This window comes from Hyperoodon ampullatus (assembly GCF_949752795.1).
Source record: "Hyperoodon ampullatus genome assembly, chromosome: 9".
Taxonomy (NCBI): Eukaryota; Metazoa; Chordata; class Mammalia; order Artiodactyla; family Ziphiidae; genus Hyperoodon; species Hyperoodon ampullatus.
This window is the reverse complement of record NC_136922.1, coordinates 7,555,725-7,568,431: the sequence shown is the minus strand read 5'-3', so window position 1 is coordinate 7,568,431 and position 12,707 is coordinate 7,555,725. Positions and strand designations below refer to the sequence as shown.

The window sequence follows — 12,707 nt, the reverse complement described above, 5'->3', positions numbered from 1 at the left end:
GTACGCGGGCCTCTCACTGTTGTGGCCTCTCCCGTTGCGGAGCACAGGCTCTGGATGCGCAGGCTCAGCGGCCATGGCTCACGGGCCCAGCCGCTCCGCGGCATATGGGATCCTCCCAGACCGGGGCACGAACCCGTATCCCCTGCATCAGCAGGCGGACTCTCAACCACTGCGCCACCAGGGAGGCCCTCCTCACATAACTTTTATAATAACATTTCCCTGCTACTCTTCTCCTCTCTGTCACCAATGAAGTCCCTCATGACTGCTTAATACTGATAGATCACCTCCAGACTCCTTGGGACCATCTACAGGGTAGATCACCTTTGGGTAACACTGACTTCTCATGGTTCATTGATTTAAGAGGTGACAAATGGCAAATATTGTGCTAGGATTGGAAATTCAACAATTGTTGGTTTGACAAAAAGAGAGGGCTCTGGTTTAGACCAAATAACAACCCAGTCCTACTAGAGACTCTAAAACTCCCACTACTCACCACCATACATGCATTAAACTATTGGTCTCCTGACAAAATAATAGCCTGCATGAATCAGTATTGATGGGAAAACATTAACAAGAGTGCAGAAAGTGCCTACATCATTTGTCCAGCTTGTCCAAAGTACAACCCAGGGAAGCCTGTCTGTACTGCTCCCAGACATTTCAAACTGCCGAATGGACCACTCAAGGTCTGGCAAATGGATTTCACACAACTTTCTCCATCTCATGGATGTAAATACGTGTTAGTCATAGTCTGTATGTTTTCACACTGGACTGAAGCCTTCCTGTGTAGACAGGCTACTGCCTCTCCTATGGTTAAAGTCATTTTGGAAAAGGCTATCTTTACCTGCAGAACTGCTCTTGAACTTTACAGTGACAGAGGAACCCATTTTACTGGTCAGAAATTTTGACACATCTGCACTATTTGGCAACACTTTCACTATGCTTACCACCCTCAAATCTCTGATTTAGTCAAACACACTAACGGCTTTATTAAGACTCATTTGTAAAAATCTGTAGAGGCCCTCCAACTACCTTTACCCTTACTCCTTCTAAATCCTAGATCTATCACTTTTGGAACTCAGAAACTCTCACCATTTGAGATAGTCACAGGATGCCAAATGCACTTGGTTCCTGCTTCTTTTGACTCACAACTGATAAAAGGAGACACACTCCAACATTGCAAAAATCTAATTACTTTCTAAATACAGTCACGTTTGGGTAGAGCAATCTTTCCTCTGTGCGCTCTTGGGAGACAAAGACCTTAAGAATCACACTTTGAAAACTGGGGACTCTGTCTATTGGAAAAAACACCTCCAGAAGAATTCTCTTCGAGCTTACTGGAGAGACCCCTATCAGGTACTGCTAACAACCCTCATGCCAACAAACTCCAAGGAATAGACTCTTGGTTTCATGTGACACACTTAAAGAAAGCATGGAACCCCAATTGGACCTGCACATCACCTAGTGACCTGAAAGTAAAGATTTCCTGGAATTGAAGTAGACAGCATCTGATAAGACAGCTTTCCCAAAATATCCAGACCATGACTGTTGGAATTTTGTCACCAAACCTTTGATGATGACATAATGCTTCAGATGATCTCCAATGTTTATAATCTTAATAACATATGGACTTTAGATAAAAAGTGCCTGAGAGTTCTCCCGTTTACCACTCCTTGTTACTCTCACGTGACATCAATAGGTTCCCAATATGTACATGTGCCCTTGGACATGAGACGCTGTACCCAGTAAAGCTCCTTCCTGACACTGAGAGACAGAAAAGGCACTGAAACTAGAAAACCTGATTCTTGATCAGCAATGCTTTCAGAGAAAGATCTTGATCAAGTTTGGGGAGATGTAAAAAATTAATCAACAGAAACCTCAATTAAATAGAATCTGGAGACCAGAATGGGAAGCTCTCATATCCTGCCGTGATAGTAGAGCCCAACAGGAAGAAGAAAGAACCCTCTTCTTTTTGGGCAAAATCTCAGCCAATGAAAAGCCATGGACCCTTTATTTACTACAGCTCTTCCAGCTTTCTTTTTCCCCTATAAAAGTGTTCTCTCCTTGCTGTGTGGGAAAATTACACATGGCTCACTATGGTTGCAGACCCCAAATTGCAATTCTCTGCTGATCCTGAATAAACCCATCTTTGATGGAAAAATATCTAGCATTCTACTTATTTCAGGTCAACAACAGTTACTTCACACAAGATGGAAAGAAAAGGATTAAAGTGTCAGTATGGTTTAAGAAAAAGCCCATTTAACTGGGAGATCAGTCATCTGGGTCCTATGTCTATCACAGCACATCGAATGCACTACTTTCACTCCTGACTTTATATTACATTATTGGTTTTTTCTTTGGTTCGTTACTTGTTTACCTTTAATTTGCTATTTGGATATGTTTCCTGTTTTGAGGTTATCTTAAATTCATCCTTTCATTTACTCAATAAAATTTTATTGAAAACATATTATGCATAGGCTCTGTGCTATATCTAGGAATGAAAAATTTACAATGAATATATAGACAATACCTTCTTTAATTTTCTAGTCCACTGGGAATTTCAGGTAAGTAACTGATGAATGAGTAATGGTGAAGTGACCAACTGTCAGGAAGCAGTGTTCCAAACAGAGAGAATAACATGTGTTCTGCTGATAGGAGGAGAGAGAAAACACTGGGTTCAAACTAATATACTAAACTAAACATCAGTATTGCTACAGCATAGAAGGAATTTGGGGAGAGTATAGTGAATGGATGAAGCTGGAGCTTATGAACAGCCTTGCAAGTCATTTTTAAGAGTTTGGACATGATCAGATTTACATTTTAGAAAGATGACACTGGGGTGGGGGGGCTCCAATCAAGCTGGCAGAGTAGAAGGACATGGAACTCACCTCCTCCCACAAATACATCAAAAAGAACAATTCAAACAATTCAAAATAACAATAACAAATGGAACAATTCTCATAGAATACCTACTGATCACTAGCAGAAGACCTCAAAAACCTGAAAAGACAAGAAAGACCTCCACATAAATGGGTACGATGAAAGGGAAAAAAAAAAAAAAAGAAAAAGAGGAAGCAGACGGGACCTACCCCCTGGGAAGGAGCTGTAAAAGGGAAAAGGTTACCACACCCTGGAAGCCCTCTCACTGGTGGAGAGATAAGCCAGGACAGAAAAGGAGCCTTAAAGGCTCAGAGGAGAGCACAACAACCGGCTGTAGCAGGCAGAACAGAGAGAGAACTGCAAAGACAGTCAGTGCCACTGCCCTGCGCACCCCAGCCTAAGACACCTGGTACGAGTGGGGCCTGGGTGCTGAAACTCGGGGTTTAGAGGACAGACTTGGGGAGGTGAGAAGACTGGTGTTGGCTGTACAGAGAAAGCCTGAAGGGGCTGGAGTGTGGCATGTCCACAACCAAGAATGTTCACAGAAGAAGCCTGAGTCCACCAAAGAAGCAAAGCACCGATGTTAAGTGGCTGATGAAGGGAGGGCCAGGGCCGCCATAGCAGCCTCTTTCTCTGCACACAAGCCCCATCTCCATGGGCTATGGGAGCGCACGCCCCAGCTGCCACCTTGGCAGGCTCCCGCATCTCAGCTACCGCCCCTGCAGACTCTGGGAGCAGAGGCCAGCAGGTTGCCCACCCACGGGGTTTGGGGGGAAGGCTGAAATCATAGCTGAGGCCCAGGGGCCTTAGGATTTAGGAAGCAGGCTGAAATCTCTCCCTGCAGCTGCATGAGCCACGGATTTACACCTCCGCTGCTGGCTTTGTAAATTCAGCACCTGCTCGGGACATCTGAGTGGAAAACAGGTGCTCCTGCTGCAGGGACGGGTCTGGCCTCAACAGCAGTGGGCTTTGTGGGTGCATGCACTCAGGGGCTGGGTCTGCTGGGCCAGGGTCTGCGCTGTCTCCATACTCCCACAGTGAGTGGGTCCAGGTGCATAGCTATTGTAGTCCTCAAACCTGACTTCAGTGGATCTGTACTAGTAGCCTTGTGAAAACAATGCCTGAGGGACACCATGGCTGACTGTTGGCATTCCCATGGTTGAAGCGGGGCCTAGGGCAGTGACAAAACAGTGTATTTTATAAGCCTGCACAATGGGTGACAGGTGACACAACAGAGTGCACTCAGTGTTGGACAGCTGTGCCAAAGGAATACTCAGTGGCTCCTCTCCCAGGGAGGAGCATTTCTATTCTGCCTACCTCATACTGCAGCTCAGAAACAAATCTGGGGGCTTGTACTCCAACAACTAGGGAGGAAGCCCTGGCTCTGACAGCACAGTGACAACCACAGAGCAAAGAGGAGGCCCTGGTCAATATCCAGGGCAGGGTCTGGTCACCACAACACCAGTCACACCTCCTATCAAGGGGATAATGGCTAGCATACATTGAGGAAAGAGGTGGCAGACATCCATACTAAAAACAGCCCTCACACCAAAAATACTAAAACCACGCAGGCTACACACAGACACTCTCACATAAAAATAGCACTCCAAGACCGCAGTAGATAACTGCATCTCCTAAACTCATACAGCAAGAGAAATATAAGTAAAATGAAGAAGCAGAAGAATCACTCCCAACTGAAAGATTAAGAGAATTCCCCTGAAAGAACAAACAATAAAACAGACCTCTTCAGTCTTATAGACACCAAGTTCAAAAAGGAGATAATGAAAATACTGAAGGAATTAAGAAGGGCTATTGATAGAAATGCAGATTGCTGTAAAAAGGAAACTATAAAAAGGAACTAAGAAAAATTAGAGAACTGATTCACAGAAATTAAAGCCGAGCTAAAGGCAATGAATAGCAGAATGAATGATGCAGAAGAATGAATAAGCAATCTGGAAGATAGAATGACTGGATGTCAGCAAATCAGAACAGCAGACAGAAAGCCAAATGAGAGACCAATGGGATAATGTAAAGCATGTCAATCTACACAGAATAGGGATCCCAGAAAGAGAAGAAAGAGAAAAGGGGATTGAAAATGTATTTAAAGAAATTATGGCTGAAAACTTCCCAGACCTAAAAAAGGAAACAGATATCCAAGCATGGGAAGCACAGAGGGTCCCAAGCAAGATGAACCCAAACAGACCTACACCAAGACAAATTTTAATTAAAATGGTTAAAGTTAAAGAGAGGATTCTAAAGGCAGCAAGAGAAAAACAAAGAGTCAATTACAATTACACTGTTGGTGGGAATGTAAATTGGTGCAGCCGCTATGAAAAACAGTATGGAGGTTCCTCAAAAAGCTAAAAATAAAGTTGCCATACGATCTAACAATCCCACTCCTGGGCATATACCAAGACAAAACTATAATTCGAAAAGATACATGCACCCCTATGTTCATAGCAGCACTATTTACAATAGCCAAGACATGGAAACAACCTAAATGTCTGTCGACAGATGAATGGATAAAGAAGATGTGTTATGTATATACAATGGCATATTACTCAGTCATAAAAAATAACAAAATAATGTCATTTACAGCAACATGGATGGACCTAGAGATTATACTAAAAGAAGTCAGTCAGAAAGAGAAAGACAAATACCATATGATCTCCCTTATATGTGGAATCTAAAATACAACACAAATGAACATATCTATGAAACTGAAACAGACTCACAGACATAGAGAAGAGACTTGTGTTTGCCCTTGGTGGGGGGAGGGGCAGGGGAGGGAAGTACTGGGAGTTTGGGATTAGCAGATGCAAACTATTATATAGAGAATAGATAAACAACAAGGCCCTACTGTAGAGCACAGGGAACTATAATCAATATCCTGTGATAAACCATAATGGAAAAGAATATGAAAAAGAATGTAAATATATGTATAACTGAATCACTTTGCTGTACAGCAGAAATTAACACAGTATTATAAATCAAGTATACTTCAATAAATTTTTTTTAAAAAGATAACACTGACTACAATGTGGAGAATAGATTGGAAAGGGATAAGTTGAAGAGCAAGGAAATCAGCAGTAAAGTCTGTTTAATAATCCAAGGGGTAGTGGGCTGATTTTTAAATTGAATGTAAAACTTTCCAAAATGGGAGCATGTCATATCTAAGCTATTCTGGCAGCTGGTCCACACCCTGTTTGGCTGTGTGTACTTCAGCCAATGGGATAATGAGGAAAAGCAGGGAAGCGGGATCAACAGAAAAGGACAACAGGAACAACCACAGCTTAGTCTGTGAACACTGACTGTGAACTAGTGCTGCTGAACACGCAGCAAGTGGTTGACCTACAACACTGCCTCTCCATCCTGCTGCTCATCAGAACCACCAGAGCATTTTTAAAATGCTGATGCTAAGGCAGAGATTCTGATTTAATTGACCTGAGTTGGGGTCAACATCCCCAAGAGGGATCAGTAGGCAGGACTGAGATCCAACGAGAACCAATGAGTCTACCCAGAAATTCAGGCCTTTCTATTCCAGCTTTATTAATTTATGTTCCAGAATCTAAGGCAGTTGTTCTCAAACTTTAGTAGGCATCAGAATTCCATGGAGAGCTTGTTGAAACTCTGACGGGCCCCCTGTCAGAGTTTCTGATTTAGTAGGTTTGTGTGGGACCTGAGAACTTACATTTATAACAAGTACTAAGGCTCTGCTTCTGCTGCTGGTGCAGAAACCAGGCTTCAAGAACCACTAGTCTAAGGTAATCATTTTGGAAATGAGAATTTTACCAAGTGGGGGTGGGAAGGTGGGATGAATTGGGAGATTGGGATTGACACATATACACTAATATGTATAAAATAGATAACTAATAAGAACCTGCTGTATAGCACAGGGAACTCCACTTCACTGTACAGTAGAAACTAACTCAACATTGTAAAACAACTATACCCTCCCCCCCAAATTTTTTTAATTAAAACAATAAATTATTAGAGAATTGAGTCATACAAAATAAAGTCATATTAGTTTTCATTGTAAAAAATAAAATAAAAAAATAATTTATTTTTTGCTGGAGGAACTAACTTTTCTTATTCTTTTATTCATTTAGATATGTAGAGTCTTTTTAGTTTCACACCTTGTGTGCTAGAAAAACACCAAAATGGAAACAAAGATGAAGAAACTATGGTAGGATTTTACTACAGATGTGACAAGTAAGAGCCTTAAAGGGTTTCCTCAAAATACAATCTGTGCTGATTCTTCTGCTTTTTAAAAATTTTAGAATGAGGCATATACAATGAGAAAATATATAATAATCTGATGGTTCACTATTGTTCATGATTTAGAAAAAGCTTGTCCACCATAATCATGACTAACCTATGTTTCTGTCTAAAATAATTCTGCAATTTATGACAACCCAGTACCTGGGGCTGGTTGGCTATCTCATAACTCTGATCATGCTGATTCATTATTATTGATGTGACATCATTGTTCTTTCAATTATTTAGGAACCTTGGTTAGTTTACAAAAGATGCTTTTTCTTCCAGAAAAATATTTCCAAAGAAATTTTGATTTTATAGTCAAGCCTGATGTATTCCTCCACACAAATCATTTCAAAGTTCTTACTAAAAGTAAAATCTACTTTTACTTTAACTGCATAGTTTAATAACAACAAATGTAACTTAGGCTAGGAATGTAATGGCTTTTTATATAAAATACACTTCTTTATTTTAAAAAATGACTTCCACAATGTCAAAATTCTTAATAATATTTTTCTGCTTAGCACATTGACATTCCTTATGCCAACTGGTGAGTAAAATCTTATGGATAGCAAGGAATTTTTTTTTTTTTTTAAGGAATTTTGCCTTTTTAAAAAAATTTATTTATTTATTTATTTATTTATGGCTGTGTTGGGTCTTCGTTTCTGTGTGAGGGCTTTCTCTAGTTGCGGCAAGTGGGGGCCACTCCTCATCGCGGTGCACGGGCCTCTCACTATAGCGGCCTCTCTTGTTGCGGAGCACAGGCTCCAGATGCACAGACTCAGTAATTGTGGCTCACAGGGCTGGTTGCTCTGCGGCCTGTGGGATCTTCCCAGACCAGGGCTCGAACCCGTGTCCCCTGCATTGGCAGGCAGATTCTCAACCACTGCACCACCAGGGAAGCCCAAGGAATTTTCTTAATGAATAATTTACAGTAATTACATGTTTTAAAATGTTTCGCATGTTTTGTACAAACTATACACCAGTATTTATTTTTATTTTATTTTACACAGCAGGGTCTTCTTAGTTATCTATTTTATACGTATTAGTGTATATATGTCAATCCCAATCTCCCAATTCATCCCACCACCACCACCCCTGCCACTTTCCCCCCTTGGTGTACATACATTTGTTCTCTACATCTGTGTCTCTATTTCTGCCTTGCAAACTTGTTCATTTGTACCACTTTTCTAGATTCCACATATATGCATTAATATACAATATTTGTTTTTCTCTTCCTTACTTCACTCTGTATGGCAGTCTCTAGGCCCATCCATATCTCTACAAATGACCCAATTTTATCCCTTTATGGCTGAGTAATATTCCATTGTATATATGTACCACATCTTCTTTATCCATTCATCTGTCAATGGGCATTTAGGTTGCTTCCATGACCTGACTACTGTAAATAGTGCTTCAGTGAACATTGGGGTGCATGTGTTTTTTAAATTATGGTTTTCTCTGGGTATATGCTCAGTAGTGGGATTGTTGGATCATATGGTAATTCTATTTTTAGTTTTTTAAGGAACCTCCACACTGTTTTCCATCTTGGCTGTATCACTTTACATTCCCACCAACAGTGTAAGAGGGTTCCCTTTTCTCCACACCATCTCCAGCATTTGCTGTTTGTAGATTTTCTGATGATGCCCATTTTGATTGGTGTGAGGTGATACCTCATTGTAGTTTTGATTTGCACTTCTCTAATAATTAGTGATACTGAGCAGCTTTCCATGTGCCTCTTAGCCATTCACGGTCTTTTGTGTCTCCATACAAATTTTAAGATTCTTTGTTCTAGTTCTGTAAAAAATGCCACTGGTAATTTGATAGGGATTGCATTGAATCTGTAGATTGCTTTGGGTAGCATAGTCATTTTCACAATGTTATTTTTCCAATCCAAGAACATGGTATATCTGTCCATCTGTTTGTGTCATCTTTGCTTTCTTTCATCAGTGTCTTATAGTTCTCTGAGTACAGGTCTTTTACCTCCTGAGGTAGGTTTATCCCTGGGTATTTTATTCTTTTCGTTGCAATGATGAATGGGATTGTTTCCTTAATTTCTCTTTCTGATCTTTCATTGTTAGTGTATAGGAATGCAAGAGATTTCTGTGCATTAATTTTATATCCTACAACTTTACCAAATTCACTGACTTGCTCTAGTAGTTTTCTGGTGGCATCTTTAGGATTCTCTATGTATAGTATCATGTCATCTGCAAACAGTGACAGTTTTACTTCTTCTTTTACAATTTGTATTCCTTTTATTTCTTTTTCTTCTCTGATTGTCATGGCTAGGACTTCCAAAACTATGTTGAATGATAGTGGTGAGAGCGGACATCCTTGTCTTGTTCCTGAACTTAGAGGAAATGCTTTCAATTTTTCACCATTGAGAATGATGTTTGCTGTGGGTTTGTCATATATGGCCTTTATTATGTTGAGGAAGGTTCCCTCTATGCTCACTTTTTGGAGAGTTTTTATCACAAATGTTGTTGAATTTTGCCAAAAGCTTTTCCTGCATTTATTGAGATGTTCATATGGTTTTTATTTTTCAGTTTGTTAATATGTACACCAGTATTATTTTTAACAGTAACAAAATGAAACCTACTCAAAGGCCAAAAACATACTAATCACCGTAGACTTTTATTTCTAAAAATGTACCAGTATCAAATATCACCAAAACTATGGATATCAAAATAAACCCATCAAAATAAAATGAAATGATGCAATTTTAAAATTAAGGAACTGGCTGACTTTTTCTCAATTAGGAAAAAAATATCTGGCTAAACAGATGGATTCTGAACTGAGCCCTGAAGGAGAATAGACTTGGCTTTACTGTACTTGGCTTTACTGAGCTGCAAGCCATGGGTCTGGACTGTCCTTGTCCTTAACTCAGAACACTTTACCAGAGTGGAATATTCCAGAAATAAATGACTATTAAATTGGCTTTGGGGAGCATTTTAAAAACTGACAGGAATATCCAACAAACACTTTCTATTTACTTATCATTCTAGATTAAGTCATCAAACAACGAGAACTTTTAATCAATTTTGGATGGTTGCTGGATTTTATCCAAATATTTCCTGATACACCTGTATTCAATAAGATGGTCCCTGCACACACCAAAATTCCATTACAAAAGAAACAACGTGGTTTCTGCTGCAATCTCACTTTTGTCGCTTCCATGCCCTTGGGAACTCTTAATTTATCCAGAGCAATTTCAGCATTTCAGGGCAATGGGAAATTATTTTAAGATACATTACAATTCTAGAGAAAAAGACCTGAAGTATCTGTAAGCCCATGGATGGATTCAAATCATGCAAAGGCATTTTTAAAAATCATTGTTTGTGTCAGAAATAATTTGTGGAGTAATTCATCACCATTCAAGAAACATTTACTAAATGCCAATTCAAGACACGATGCTAATGCTTCTCAACACAGGTTTACTTTCTCTTCAAGCATATAGATTGCTTATCATCACTTATTCATAGCCTAAAAAGACACATTTAGCTAAAAACAATCATAAAAAGCCTGAATGGTTAGACATGTAGTCCCATAAGCCATTAAAAGAATATTAATATAGACTGTATTTTTACAATAAGGAATACTTGATTAAAATTAGATACTGAGATAAAATGGAATGTTTGGGATATTATTGACTTTTTGATGTTTTAAGTATTTAATATTTTCATTTGGAAGTAAAATCTAATTCAGTTATCTTGTAAGACTGTCCAAGAATATGATCATCATTTTGAATATTTTGAGTAAAAAAAATTTGGAAGAAATGGATCAGAATGTGAAGAAAATATTTACAGCATTTGTCTCTTTCCCCTTTATTATGCACCAACAGGCATGATAAAGTTGAAATACTTGCCTCTAGCCAATGCAGTAAATAATGTGGTCAAGCAGGAGGCCCAAGGAAAATGATATAACATTATTTATGGTTCTTGGACATGGCTATGGGTGCTGTTTGATAAATACACAATTTAGCGCTTTAGAACAAGGAAGAGGAATTAGAGATAATCTATTCTGACACTCTCATCTACCCATGAAGAAACTGAAGCCCAGAGCTAATAGCAGGACTCTTTGTAGGTAACCCTTTCTCATATTTGCTTGTAGTATACACAGCACATCTGGTGATACTTCCTCCTGTGGTCTAGTATAAACTAGGGAAAACTTGCTTAGTGGTTCTCAAATTTTCATGTGCTGGTGTGTGTGTTGGACAGGCCCCATGCCCTGAGATCAAGTTCAATATGTCTAAATGGAGCCCAGGTATCTGCAATTTTGTGATTGTGATGAGATCACTATGACTGTGATGAAGTCATCCTGAATTAGTACTGAGAAAAACAAAACTGCCGAATGCAAACGGTTTTTTTTTTTTTTTTTTTTTTTTTTTAGCTAATTGGGCCTCTCACTGTTGTGGCCTCTCCCGTTGTGGAGCACAGGCTCTGGATGCGCAGGCTCAGCGGCCATGGCTCACGGGCCTAGCCGCTCTGCGGCATGTGGGATCTTCCCAGACTGGGGCACGAACCCGTGCCCCCTGCATCGGCAGGCAGACTCTCAACCACTGCACCACCAGGGAAGCCCCAGAATGCAAAAGTTTTAAAAAAGGATGTTATGCTGAGTGAGCACAGTTTTCTAAACAAGTCACAGCTTTTTCATTAAACTGTCATTGCTTTTCCTTACCTTTACAGCTATAAGGCAAAGGGAATGCTGTTTAAGCAAGAAACTGGGGAGACCACAGAGCAATACTTGATCAAATTCTTGCACTTGACAATCAGAATCACCTGGGATACTTGTGAGACTACAGATTCATTGGGCCCTTTTCCTGTAGAGTGTTATTTACAGGGAGATACTGATGGGACCCACGAATCTGTAGTTTTCAGAATCATTCCTGGTAATTCTAAAAACCAACCCACTTTGAAAACTACACCGTGATCGGTTGTATTAAGACAGGCTTCAGCGGTTCTCAACTCTGGTTTATAGAATCAGCCAGGGAACTCAGGAAAACACTTACCTCCAGAGCTTCTGAGCGGGTAGGTCTGGAGTAAGTCCAAGAATTTGCACTATTTCAGGCTCCCGGGTGACGCTGACACATTGCAAACCGCTAGACTAGACTGTGCTGTGCAAACTGAGGCAGAAGAGCCACGGGAAAATGGCCAGAGGCTGCGGCAATTTCTCTGCTGAAACTCGCACCTCCGCCTCCCGCTGCCCGAAGAACAAGACAATGGCGGCGGCTTTTTCAAACCTCAAGCAGGTGCTTCTCATTAGTGGAACCTAAACAGGAACCTCCTGGGAGAGAATCTGGCCCAGGTGGTTCCCAGGCGTCTATAGCTGTTACACTGGGTGGGGACAGCCCGGGGCGGCCGTGGAGAGGGGCGGGGGTGGGAAGTAGACGAGGGGAAATCGTGCTAACTCCCAACACGTTAAGGTAGCGCAAATGCAAATGTCAGGTAAGTTTTAGTAGTAGTTTGTCCCAAACTACATAAACCAGTTAATCCCTGATCATATTCAAACCGTAACGCAAAAATGTCCTCGTCTTTCGTGGAAGTTGTGTAGTGAATTCTGTAACGTGCTCCCCA

At 40.5% G+C, this 12,707-nt stretch overlaps 1 pseudogene across 1 annotated transcript in view; it reads left to right on the top strand.

Moving 5' to 3' along the window:
* LOC307057950 (platelet glycoprotein 4-like) overlaps positions 1-12,063 on the top strand; it is a 118,569-nt pseudogene extending 106,506 nt beyond the window's left edge. The window contains exons 10-12 of the transcript in view: positions 3,771-3,914; positions 7,659-7,684; positions 11,820-12,063. The product of the transcript in view is annotated as a platelet glycoprotein 4-like (transcript). The remainder of the gene's footprint in view (positions 1-3,770; positions 3,915-7,658; positions 7,685-11,819) is intronic.
* The last annotated feature ends 644 nt before the right edge of the window (positions 12,064-12,707 follow it).